The sequence below is a fragment of the Gossypium hirsutum genome, chromosome A07 (assembly GCF_007990345.1).
Source record: "Gossypium hirsutum isolate 1008001.06 chromosome A07, Gossypium_hirsutum_v2.1, whole genome shotgun sequence".
Lineage (NCBI taxonomy): Eukaryota > Viridiplantae > Streptophyta > Magnoliopsida > Malvales > Malvaceae > Gossypium > Gossypium hirsutum.
Genome location: NC_053430.1, coordinates 51,352,650 through 51,366,927, shown reverse-complemented (window position 1 = coordinate 51,366,927; position 14,278 = coordinate 51,352,650). Strand labels below are relative to the sequence as shown.

The 14,278-nt window shown below is 34.1% G+C and overlaps 1 non-coding gene across 1 annotated transcript; it reads right to left on the bottom strand.

Annotated features, from left to right (window-relative positions):
- Nucleotides 1-12,599: 12,599 nt before the first annotated feature.
- On the bottom strand, nt 12,600-12,670 carry TRNAG-GCC (transfer RNA glycine (anticodon GCC)). The gene has a single exon. It is a non-coding gene; the product is annotated as a tRNA-Gly (tRNA).
- Between the last annotated feature and the right edge of the window lie 1,608 nt (nt 12,671-14,278).

The following is a 14,278-nucleotide window of genomic DNA, read 5'->3' as shown; positions in this document are numbered from 1 at the left end:
ACAGCCGGATTAGTCCGAATATACTGAGTAAACCAATCGTTCATCATAGCATAGAAGGCTTGTTTAGCCTCATCATTTTGATTACTAGCATTCGGTTGAGAGTCCAGCGACGTTGTCCCTAGCGCGAGAGCAGGCGCTACGCTCTCTACATCATCAGCTACTGCTCGATCGGGATCGAAATTCATTACTGTACGAAAAACACGTTTCAACTGTCAGAAATCATCACACTATCATATTAACACTTTATGGCATGTATAGCTAGACTCTCACACGCTACATTAGTCCTAGAATCGACTAAACCGTAGCTCTGATACTAATTAAATGTAACACCCCTATAACCCGTATTTGTCGCCGGAATGGGTTATGAAGTGTTACCAACCCAAAATATCACATTTGTACAATCACATTAATATAAGAACATTAACTTTTACATGCATTCGAAAACTTTATACAAACATTTAAAAGATGCCATATTCGCATGGCCCATATACAACAACATCTCAAAAATACTATTCACTTAAGTCTATTCTATACATGCCATACTAGCTTCAAAACATAGTAATACCAAAATGATAGATAGTGTGGCGAGTTGCTAACGATTCCTTTCTGAGCAGGTGACTGGAGTCAACAATCTATAAAACAGAGAAACGTAACAAAAGGAGTAAGCTTTCATAAGCTTAGTAAGTTTTAAGCAATGCAACAATTAAACTCAATTCTACATCAATTATTCAATTTCTCAAGAGGTCATTTTCTAGATATATTACCATTTGGCCGAATATACACAAGCACATAATGCACAATTAGCATTCTAATTTCACTTAATCTAAATTCATATGGTATAAATAAATCGAATATTTTCGCATACTTTCACACCTTGACTGAATATATCATGATCATAGATATAGATATAACATTTATTTACATATGTATCACATTATACACTTATGATTTAATTCAAATCATACTCACATATAAATACATAATACGTACCTGGCCAACTTAACGTATTGAATGTATTCATTTGTTGTTCTAACACGAGGAATCTTAGTTTTAGACTTTTATCAAATCACCGACATTCAGCCTGCTAGGTTTAAAAACCTGAATTCATTCACCGACATTTCGCCAGCTAGGCTCGAAGCCTGATATAATTTCACCGGCATTATAGCCTGCTAGGCTCGAAAGCCCGAATAGTATCTCACCGGCATTATAGCTTGCTAGGCTCAAAGGTCCGAGTAGTATCTCACCAGCATTATAGCCTGCTAGGCTTAAAGGCCCGAATAATACTGTGCGATATTCAAATCAACAAGTTTCATATAACACAATCACACCAAATTGGGTACAAGCATTATTCGAATATATCATCCTACACTTTATTCACTTTTATCTCATTTCATCACTCACATTCAACATTTGATAGTTTACACGTAACATCTTACTCATATTCATCTAACACTATCATTTGATCATGAAAGCATATCACATTTTACTTCCATTACAATTGCCATTCGGCCATATACATATATGACAAGTAATACTTAATTCTCATAATCAGCCATGTCATTATCGAATATTATATATATATTTAACTACTTAAAACTTACCTCGAATATATTTTTGAGCAGTTTCGGTTCGGCTATTCAACTACTTTCTCCTTTCCCTTGTCCAACCTTGGTTCTCTATGCTCTTGAGCTAATTCAAACAAAATGTAATTTATTAATGTCCCATCAAGCTAGCTTATAATTGAATATTCATTGTATACTTAGTTCACATACACAAACACAAAACTCATAAGGCTTATCATATTTTCATATATATATATATATATCTTTACCATATAGCCGAATATATATATACCTCATCAAATAGGTATTTATTTACGTTTCCCTTTTAACATATATTGATCAACTCGTCTATGTATTAGCCATTGACACATTCAGTCATTAAAGCAATTACCTATTAACATTCAAGCATTTTATACCAAAATTTCTCCCAATGCCGAATTCATCTACAACCTTTAGTACATATACAAAGTTTATATTAATTTATACACACACCATTAACCTAGTATCAATTAACTAAGTACTTTAGAATTTTCTTTAACTAAGTAACTTATCCGAAAATATTAAGGGCAAATTTAACAAGCTTAACTAAGTAACTTGTCCGGAAATATTAAGAACAAATTTAACAAGCTTAACTAAGTAACTTATTCAGAAATATTAAAAGCAATTTAACAAGCTTTAAATTCAACTTATAATTTGAGCATAACTCATCAAGGCATCCACACTAATTTATTATCCAAACATCCATAGCCGAATACACATTCTTTCATTCATTCTTAACAAAATTCTATCAAGCTTAAATCTCGATTTCATCATTTTAAAACTCAACATTACTCAATGTTATCTAAATTCACATTCGGTAACTACACATACACACAAGCTGATTTCACCTTTTTATCTAATGCACCTATATGAACATTTAGCTAGCTTAAACTTCACTCATCCACAATTACTCATTAAAACATGAAGACAACAACCATTCCCTTCAAATTCTTCCATAGCCGATTACTCATATCACCACACAAATCAAAATTTTTAACATGGGCTAAGTAAGGGACTTAGTAACTAGCTTAAATTATGCTAAAATCTCAAAAACTAACATGAATTACTTACCTTAATTCCAACTCAAAGGTGACCGAATGGCTACTCCCCTTTTCTTCTTTAAAATTTGGCTAAGCTAAGGAAGAAGATGAACCAAAACATTTTGTTTTTCTTTTTATCATCTTTTTCTTATTTTAGTTAATTTTTATTTCATAATTTAAGCCATTAACTATTATAATATTAATATATAGTGCATATATTGCTTCTCATCATCATTATGGCCGGCCACTACAAATTAAAGTGGAAAATTTGACATGCAAATCCATCTATTTTATGCCATAAATTATTTGGCAACTCCAAATTAACCTATCACATTTTCAAAAATTTTCACATAAGTCCTATTTAATAATTTCACATACAAATGACAAAATCAAAGCATGAAAATTTTCACACATGCACTTTTACATATAATAAGCATAGAATATAACATCTAATTATTTTCGTGACTCAGTTTTGTGGTCCCGAAACCACTTTCTGACTAGGGTCAAATTAGGGCTATCACATGTTGGATTTTGTGATTGAGGTGCCCTTTGGGCATATTGGTTGTATGAACATGTACCATAATTTTTCTAGCTTGGTTATGCATGTTTTAGGTGCTTCTTGCATGTTTGATTATATGTGAAAAAGTTTTATAGGTGTATGCATGTTTTGGGTGAGAAAATTTACTTGGAAGTGGCCTATTTTCTATCCACGTGGCCAGAGACACAGGCGTGTATCTCAGCCGTGTGTGACACACAGTCGTGTGACACGGGGACGCTATAGCTGATCACCTTTCCGCTATCTGCCTTGTTGTGATAGGGGGCAGTTAAGCCCACCAACCAATCTTTCTTTCTATTTCGAATTCTTGATCTTTGGTGCCAGTGGAGCAAAGGAAGTGGGGGACGAACTCCTTGCTGAAGTAGCTCTAGGACATGGTTAGATGAATGAACCCCCGGGAGCTCATTTGAGAGTAGGTTTGCCTTACTTGCTTTACACCAAAAGCCCTAAGCTTGAAGAAAGATAGAAACTTTTTATACCTTACACAAGGATTCAGAAAATACCTGATCCCCGCCTACACAAGAAAATTGTTGATAAAACTCCAAAATGGCATTTTCTTTTAACCCAATTTTTTTTCCTTATCAATTAGGAAAGACAAGAAAATCTCAGGGTAGCAAACATTCTCTAGAATTTCTCTTAGATTCGAACCCATAGCTGATGATAGAACTAGAATAGATATTTTCTGTTTCCTACTTACACGAGCCCATATCCTTGCTTTTCTATCAATCTCTAATTCTAACCTCCCTCCCCAATCTGATATTATGGTACCAGTATAGACCGAAATTCCGTTATGATCCAATTCTGATCGATAATAGATACCGGGGCTTTGCAATATTTGATATCCAACCAACTGGACCTCAATCCAGAACTGTGACAGCCTTAAATTGACCCTAGTCGGAAAGTGGTTTCGGGACCATAAAATTGAGTCATAAAAATAATTAACCGTTATATTTGATGCTTATTATATGTATATAGGCATGTGTGAAAATTTCATGTTTGAATTTTGTTAATTGTAAGTGAATTTTGCTAAATAGGACTTGTGTGAGAAAATTTAGAAATGTGCTAGGCAAATGTTAAAGTGGCCTATTGATGCATGTTAGAAAATGTTATCCTTGCATGTCAAATTACCCAAAACTTAGGATGGTGGCCGGCCATGCTATGGGTTAAAATGTATTATAAACATTTTATGTTAGTGTTTTATGTTAGGAATAATAAAATAAAGAACATGGGTAATAAAATAATAGTGGTTAGTAGGAGGAGAAACAAAAAATTTTGTGTGGTTGCTCCTCCATTGCCGTGAATTGAAGGAAGAAAACAAAGAAAAAAATGTGTTCATCTTTTAACATCCTTGGCCGAAAATGCTAAGAAGAAGGGGGAAGGGGAAGTAAAATATTCGGCCACTCCTTCTAGTCTTGAAGAAGGTATGTTTGATGTTATTCCATGAAATTCATGCATATTTTTAGATGTTAGTTTGAATTCTACCTAGCCCATGGTTTAAATTCTTTTTGCTATTTGATGGAGATGATACTTGGCCATGGATGTTGTCATTCTTGCTTGGTGTTGATGTTGTGTTCATGAGGTATCAAGTTATTTTAGTAACCCATGTCAAAATTATGAAAATCATGGTATGGTGTCTTGAGCATTCGGCCATGGTAGGAAGTAGAAGAGAAATATGGTTGTTGTTCATGTTATTCGGATGAAAAGAAAAGGGGTTAGTAGTTAGATGAAGTAGAGTCTAACAAATGAGCACATATGTGCATTAGTTGCTAGATGGAGAAAAATCGGCTAGCAAGTTATGTATTAAGGCCGAACATGATTTTGAACATTATTGAGTAATGTATGTGTTTTGAATTGATGGAATGGAGAGGATGCTTTAATTGTGTTATGCACAATTATATGTTAAATTAAGGTTTGCTAAGCTAGCTATTAAGGTGAAGCGCAAATGTTAGTATTTGATTACTAGTGTATATATGTGTATTAGTCGAGTTTTGAACTTGAAACAAAATGGTATTTAGTCAATACAAGTGACCATATTTGTAGAATGTATTAAGTATACAATCGGCCTCAACATAGACATGCATATTCGGCCACATGAATGAATACATAGGTTGATGTGTACGTTCGGCTATAGGTAAGCATATTGATGGCTTTATCTTGACTTAGAAAAAAATCGGCTAAAGGGGAATATTGGCAAATATGTTGAATTTGATTCATGATTTCATACATATATGACTCTAATGCCTAATATACATGGGCTAAGTACCTTGAGTTTCTCTTTGATGTTCAAAATGATTAAATCAATTTATTTGTTAAATTAAGCTCAAGAACAAAGGGGAACTAAATCCGATAAAGGAAAGGAAAAGGTGATCGAATAGCCGTTGAAATCGTTCGACAACATCCAAGGTCAGTTTTCGAGTAATGGAACTTAGATTATGATTCGATTAGATCATGTTATGAGCAAATCAAAATCATGTTCTTTGTATGTAGCTATTGAGCCGAAAATGAAAAGGCTTGATAAGTGACTTGTGTTTGAATTCTAGTTATGAAAATGAAATATAGATGTGTCATGATTTATTGATATGTGCATGAATATTCGGATGATAACCGGGCTAAGTCCCGAAGGCATTTGTGCTAGTGACTAATTCCGGGCTAAGTCCCGAAGGCATTTGTGCGAGTTACTATATCCGGGCTAAGTCCCGAAGGCATTTGTGCGAGTTACTATATCCGGGCTAAGTCCCGAAGGCATTTGTGCGAGTTACTATAACCGGGCTAAGTCCCGAAGGCATTTGAGCGAGTAGCTATATCCGGCTAAATCCCGAAGGTACTTGGTTTGGGAATGAGCAATCTTGCTGTAATAATTTCAATTAATACGCTCGTAAAACCCCAACGTTGAGGTATGTTTTGTATATGCATTGGAATAATTGATTCCTTTTAAATAGTATTCGCTCAATCGATTAACAAGCTTTCGGCCTTTAGTCAAGTTGATTTCTTATGTATGAATATAAGGGTTGGAAATGTGAAGTAGGTATGGTTGTGAGAATATGTGTATATGAAATTATTCGTTTAGTCATATAAATGCTGTACTTCAGTTGTGCATGATTTCATTACTCAAAACTTACTAAGTATTAAATGCTTATTCCGTTTCTTTGATTCTCTGTTTTATAGATTTTGGTTTGTCAGCTATCGGACTCGGGAGTGTCAAAGTCGAAGTCGCCCACACTATCAAAGCCCTTTTGGTACTCTTTTAGTTGAACTCTGATAATGGCATGTATAGGGCTGCCCTTTTCTTGTTAGTCAAGTACTTTGGTATTGTGTATATTTGGATAGCCATGCGAAAATGGCTTATATATTTGAGCATAGCGTTATAATCGTTTTGTATATATATGGCTGTTGAGAGGTGTGGAAATGCTTGGCAATGATTAGCCATTGGAATGGTTAATCACGATCATATTTTTGTGCTATGTATGTAAAAGGGCTAGTTGAATCATGGAAATTATGAATTAGGTAAAGTCTACCTTAAAAACAGATACCGACAGCAGCAGTGATGTGAATTTGAAAAATCACTAAAAATAAGAGGAATAGAATTAAATTGTGAATAAATTATGTAATCTAACCTTGATGAATCTATTTTCATATGAAAGTAAAGAAACGATCATATGAGCCGTATTTCATGAGATGTTTAAGTTTTCGTGAAATAGGGCCAGAGCGATTTCTGGATCCCCTCTTTTGACTTTGGAAATTCATTATAAATTAACCAGAGATAATTAGAAGTCATACCATATATTTATAGATTCCTTTTCGAGTCTAGTTTCTTTAGAAACAAACGGCATAAGTATTGAAGCCTTGTACAAGGAGATATCTAAGTCGTAATGCATGAAGGACAGAGTAGTTGAACCCTGAAACAGGGGAGACTTTAACTAATAAACTGTACTAATTGGCTCAACCAAAAATTCTAGAAAAAAATTTGTAGATGCAAATATGAGTCTAGTTTCAGGAAAAATTTACGGAACTGGTTTTCAAGTTTTGGAACTTGAGATATGATTTTTAAGGTGACAGTGACGCAGTTAGCCAGCTTGTCTGGAAATTTTAAAATGGACTGTGCAAATAAGTGAATGAAATCCGTTAACACCTCGTGTCCGACTCCGGCAACGGTCTCGGGTACGGGGTGTTACAAGAACTCCTACTTGATATTAAGCTTTCGCCCCCTCGATTCAAAAAGGTACTAGGCGGGATGTAAGAGATTCAGAGATTGCATTTCTATTTATCCTTACCACATTCAATTAAAAGGAACTTCAAGGAGGACTACTTTCAAACTAGTTTTTCCTCGCCTTGATGGATTTTACTTTCCCAGCTTATTACTAGCACACTCAAAGAGGGGAATACATATGACTAAAAGCCTAAAAAAAATATCCACCACTTAGGAAAAGCACTAGTCGAGGCACTGGGATATAGGGGAAAGACTCCATTTTTGAGTTTTTCAATGTCGGCGGATCCTTAGTTTAGTAAGGAGATTTGATTTGACCCAAACCCCATTCTTCTTGTAATTCATTGGCAAATAACCCGAAAAGCCTTTTGTTTATGAATTATGAACGGAAGAAAGTGGGCAAACCCACTGAAAATTCTAAAAAAAAGTAAGGTGACCTATTTTACAGATTTAGTTTCTTTGATTTGGCTCGCTTGTTGCGGATTTGAGACCTGTAACGCCCCGTACCCGAGACCGTTGCCGGAGTCGAACACGAGGTGTTAACGGACTTAATTCGTTTACTTACACAGTTCATTTTTTTTTAAATTTCCAGACAAGCTGGCTAACTGCATCACGGTCACTTTAAAAATCATATCTCGAGTTCCGAAGCTCAAAAACTGATTCCGTAAATTTTTCCTGAAACTAGACTCATACATCTATCTTCAAATTTTTTTCTAGCATTTTTGGTCAGGCCAATTAGTACAGTTTATTAGTTAAAATCCCCCCTGTTTCAGGGTTCGACTACTCTGACCTTCATACATTACGACTTAGATATCTCCTGGTACAGGGCTTCAATAGTTATGCCGTTTGTTTCTAAAGAAACTAGACTCGAAAAGGAATCTGTACATATAGGGCATGACTTCTAATTATCTCTGGTTAATTTATAGTGAATTTCCAAAGTCAGAACAGGGGATCCAGAAATCGCTCTGGCCCTATTTCACGAAAATTTAAACATCTCATAAAATATTGCTCATATGATCGTTTCATTACTTTCATATGAAAATAGATTCATCAAGGTTAAATTTCATAATTTATTCACTATTTAATTCCATCCTTACTATTTTTAGTGATTTTTCAAATCTACATCACTGCTGCTGTCAGCATCTATTTTTAAGGTAAACTTTACCTATTTCATGGTTTTCCATGGATCCACTAGAATTTGTCATACATAGCACCAAAATGATCGTGATTAACCATCCCAATGGCTAATCGTTACCAAACATTTTCATACCACTCAATGAACAACATACAAAATGATTATAATGCTATGCTCAAAATATATATAAGCCATTTTCGCATGGCCATCCAAATATATACATTACCAAAGTACTTGACTAACAACAAAGGGCAATCCTATACATGCCATTATCAGAGTTCAACTAAAAGAGTACCAAAAGGGCTTTGATAGTGTGGGCGACTTTGACTTTGACACTCCCGAGTCCGATAGCTGACGAACCAAAATCTATAAAACACAGAATCAAAGAAACGGAATAAGCATTTAATGCTTAGTAAGTTTTGAGTAATGAAATTAGTTTCGACTAAAGTATAACATTCATATGGCTAAATGAATAACTTCATATATGCACATTCTCATAATCATACTTACTTCACGCTTCAACCAATATTTTCATGCACAGGGTATCAAACCTAACTAAAGGCCAGAAGTTCATTAATCAATTGAACGAATACTATTTAAAACGAATCGATTTTTCCGATGCATATACGAAACATACCTTATCGTTTGGATTTTATGAGCGTATTAATTGAAATTATTACAGTAAGATCGCTCACTTCCAAACCCAAGTATCTTCGGGATTTAGCCGGATATAACAACTCGCACAAATGCCTTCGGGTCTTAGCCCGGATATAGTCACTAGCATAAATGCCTTCGGGACTTAGCCCGGATATAGTCGCTAGCACAAATGCCTTCGGGTCTTAGCCCGGATATAGCAACTCGCACAAATGCCTTCGGATCTTAGTCCGGATATAGTCACTAGCACAAATGCCTTCGGGACTTAGCCCGGATATCATTCGAATAACCATGCACATATATCAATAAATCATGACACATCCATATTTCATTTTCATTACTAAAGCTCAAACACAAGACACTTATCACACTTACCGATTTCGGCTCAATAGCCACATACAAAGAGTATGATTTTGATTGGCTTTATAACATGATCTCTATACACATTCGGCTACCCGTCATAGGCATAAACTAATCACCTCAATATATAATTCAAGTAGAATCATTATATCACCGTTTATTTGTTATGCTTGTATGTCATGACTTAATCAAATCATAAACTAAGTTTCATTACTCGACGGCTTACCTCGGATGTTGTCGAATGATTTCAACGGCTATTCGATCACTTTTTCCTTTCCCTTATCCAACTTTGATCCTCCAAGCTCTTGAGCTTAAGTTCAACAAATTTTAACTAGTCATTAATCGACTATTCAAGCATTACTTTCAGAATATAATACATATGGATTCGACTTTCACACATATAGTTTATAGTAAGCTTTATAAAAATCAATAATTAATTCATTAGCAAATTTTCATTAATGTTTACAATATAATTACAATTTCCTTATAAGCTGACTTCCTGAACAACAGTCACTAAATTTTTTATAACTGGAGCTACAAAACTCCAAATCAATTTCCGTAAATTTTTCTTGACAGAAGACTCATCTATCCATTATCCATAAAATTTTCAAAATTTTTAGTTTAGCCCAACAATACCAGATTTTTCTTAAAGCTCACCTTGTTTCACTGTTTGACTAAACTGACTACTCTTCACTACGAATCAAATTTCTCATTTTACAGAATTCAAAATATGTTCTCGTTTATTTCATTTGAAACTAGACTCATTAAGGAGTCTAAGCATATAAATTTTATCTTAGGGCCATTTTTGTACAATTTATACTGATTTTATAAAAACAGAACAGAGAATCTGGTAGTCATTTTGACTCAGCCCCACAATACTTCAAATATCTCAAGATCGGTAACTCTTTTGTTTTTATGGTTTCTTTTCTAAGAAACTAGACTCTTCAAGATTTAATGACATAATTCATTCAGCCTCTAACTCAACCCCTACAATTTATGGCGATTTTCCAAAATCACCTTAATAGCTAGCTTAGCAAACCTTAATTTAACATATAATTGTTCATAACACAATTAAAGCATCCTCTCCATTCCTTCAATTCAAAGCACATACATTGCCCAATAATATCCAAAATCATATCCTCTCCATCTAACTACCAATTTTTTTTTCATCCAAATAACATGAACAACAACCATATTTCTCTTCTACTTCCTACCATGGCCGAATGCTCAAGACACCCTACCATTTCAAGTTTGGTCATGGGTTAAGCAAAGAGTTTAATGACTAACTCAAAAAAAAATGCTAGAAATCCAAGAATCATCCTTGAACTTACCTTGATTTAGCTAACCACCATAGCTGAATTTTTTCCAAGCTTTTTCTCTTCTAGTCACGGCAATGAGGAGCAAAGATGACAACTTTGGTTTCTCCTCCCATTACCACATGTTTTATTATTCTTAATTCCTTATTTTATTTTGTAAACTAATAATGCTAATAGAAAATACATATTATCAGTCATGACCCATACCATGGCCGGCCACTAGCTATTATAAATGGATATTTGACATGCAAACCCCTCATTTATATAACATGCATTAATAGGTCCTTATAGATTAACCTATCACCTTTTAAAAGTGCCACACATAAGTCCTATTAATTAAATTCACATGCAATCGACTAAATCGAAGCTTAAAACTTTCACACATTCATATTCACATATTTTAGACAATAAATATCATATTCAAATACTTCGGTGACTCAGTTTAGCGGTCCCGAAACCACTTTCCGATTAGGGTCAATTTAGGGCTGTCACAAGACCTCGATGCTTCAAATTTCCTCAGTACTACTGGCTTTGAACCGGATTGCTACTCCTTTGCTTGGAAGACCTAATGAATTCCTACTGGCTGAATGGCATTCCTACTATCACTAACGGACTAAAAGCATAACTTCTTAGCTGGCTTACTACTTTATGGCGTACTTCCGGGAATAATCCATGGGAAGGATTAATTTGAGGATGAGGAATTATCACACTGACTCGTTCTGCTCGCAATAATCCAATCAGTTCCCCGGGTAAAGAAACATTAGACATTCCATCTTTTGAAACCAATACTTTTGATGTTATTTGACGTTTCTATTGCATTCTATTTCATCGTATCACATTCTATTCTGCGATATTTGAGAATCACCATCAATACCTCGGTGTAGGTGTCCGGGATAATCCTTTGTTCCATAGTCCCAGGGCTATTTACAGCTAGCCAATTAAGAATTCTCAGATGTACTATTAAATATATAAAATATATAGATAAATAATAAATATATATATATAAAATTTTAATTTAAATCGAATTATTAGATTCTATCAACATTAGCTTGAATATTAGATTGAATCTACCATTATTATATTAAATATGTTATATTTATATATTGATATTAAGTTTATATTAAGTATGGCATTAAAAATTAGAAAAAATTCTAGTTTTTCTAAATTCGAGTCTATAATTCATATTAATAATTCATATTAATTATGAATAACTAATAGATAGTTAATAGATAAGATCTAATAGTTTGCTGAATCCGTATGGATACCAAATTTCTATTATTTGAGCCCGCTTAGCTCAGAGGTTAGAGCATCGCATCAATAATGATTTTTCTTTCGAGTTTGGCTACTTTATTGATTCACTTACCTCTATTATGTCAATATTAATCACTACTGTTGGAATTTTTGTTCTTATTTATAGTGACAATTATATGTCTCATGATGAAGGATATTTGAGATTTTTTGCTTATATGAGTTTGTTCAATACTTCAATGTTGGGATTAGTTACTAGTTGTAATTTGATACAAATTTATATTTTTTGGGAATTAGTTGGAATGTGTTCTTATCTATTAATAGGTTTTTGGTTCACACGACCCGCTGCGGAAAAAAATTAGACTTGACCCTATTAACTAGTCATTTTTTCTTTTAGGGGGGTGTATTATATTCCAATTCCAGTCAACTATTTACAGTCAACTATAACGAATCTTTTATCCTCTTATCTTAAATACATTGCCCTGGGCGGATAGCGGGAATCGAACCCGCGTCTTCTCCTTGGCAAAGAGAAATTTTACCATTCGACTATATCCGCATTTTCGTTCTTGATTCTTGATACGAAAGAATATTTGGTCAGAGCTAGGACAGATGCTTTCGCACTTGGGGTCCTATGGATGAAGACATGATCTCTATTATCAGATCGTACCAATAAAAATTCGTTTTATTCCATTTATTCCAACGCAAGGATTCAACAATCGTTTAGCCAAAATCACGGAACTATTCATACGCTCTTGAACAGAAATAAGGAATCCCAATCTTTGATAATTTTGTCAGCATCTAATTGTTTTCGCATGGGCCCATTCAACAATGTAAAATATCACAATGTGATAAAACAATCAATTAAAAAAGATCATCTAATTCCAATTAAGAATTTATCTAAATATATATATAAAATTTTAATTTAAATCGAATTATTAGATTCTATCAACATTAGCTTGAATATTAGATTGAATCTACCATTATTATATTAAATATGTTATATTTATATATTTATATTAAGTTTATATTAAGTATGGCACCCCTGCCTCCTTTATCACTGAGCGGTCATTTAGGGGCCTTAGCTGGTGATCCGGGCTGTTTCCCTCTCGAAGATGAAGCTTATCCCCCATCGTCTCACTGGCCGACCTCGACCCCTGTTATTTTGAGGTCATATCTAGTATTCAGAGTTTGCCTCAATTTAAAAGGAATTCTCATATCTAACTAATATCTAATATTTATTAGGATCGAACCATTTCTTCTGACTCTTTTTCAAATTCGATAAATGTTGGTTGATCGTATATTTCATTATAGTTCTATGATTCAGAGTATCATTTCCTATTTGATCCCTTTGAATTCCATAGACCTAGGATGTAGAAGATCATAACATGAGTGGTTCGACAGATTTGGATTCCTATGTATCCACTCATGTGGTACTTCATTGTACAATATATATATAAGAATTATACGATAAGAATTATACGAATCCATCTGTATAGATATCATCATCTACATCCAGAAAGCCGTATGCTTTGGAAGAAGCTTGTACAGTTTGGGAAGGGGTTTTGATTGATCGATCAAAAAGAAGAATCTACTTCAACCGATATGCCCTTAGGCACGGCCATACATAACATAGAAATCACACTTGAAAGGGGTGGACAATTAGCTAGAGCAGTATACAGAAAAGACAGTTCTTTTCTTTCTATTATATTAGTATTTTCTATTCTATTTTTTCTGTTCTATTAGTATTAGAGTGTTAGATTAGTATTCTATTCTATTAGTATTAGATTAGTATTAGTATTAGTTAGATTAGATTAGTATTAGTTAGTGATCCCGGCTCAGTGAGTCCTTTCTTCCGTGATTAATTGTTGGTGCCAGTCCTAGTCCTACATTCCATTTTGTACGGGGTGGAGACGATTGGTCCATGGATTTTCCTTCATTTTGCCGCATTTCGCTCAAAAATGAATAGAGATGGGAAAATCGCATAAAATGCTTCTATTCTAGAACCTTGTTATGCTTAATATCTTTAATTTGATCTGTATTTTTTTTTCAATTGAAAATTCCGAATAATAATAATTCTTATTAGAATTAGGGGGCAGGTTTCATGTCAATGGCAAAATACCGCCATAGAACTCAACAGTTACACCTACTTGTTCGACACTATACT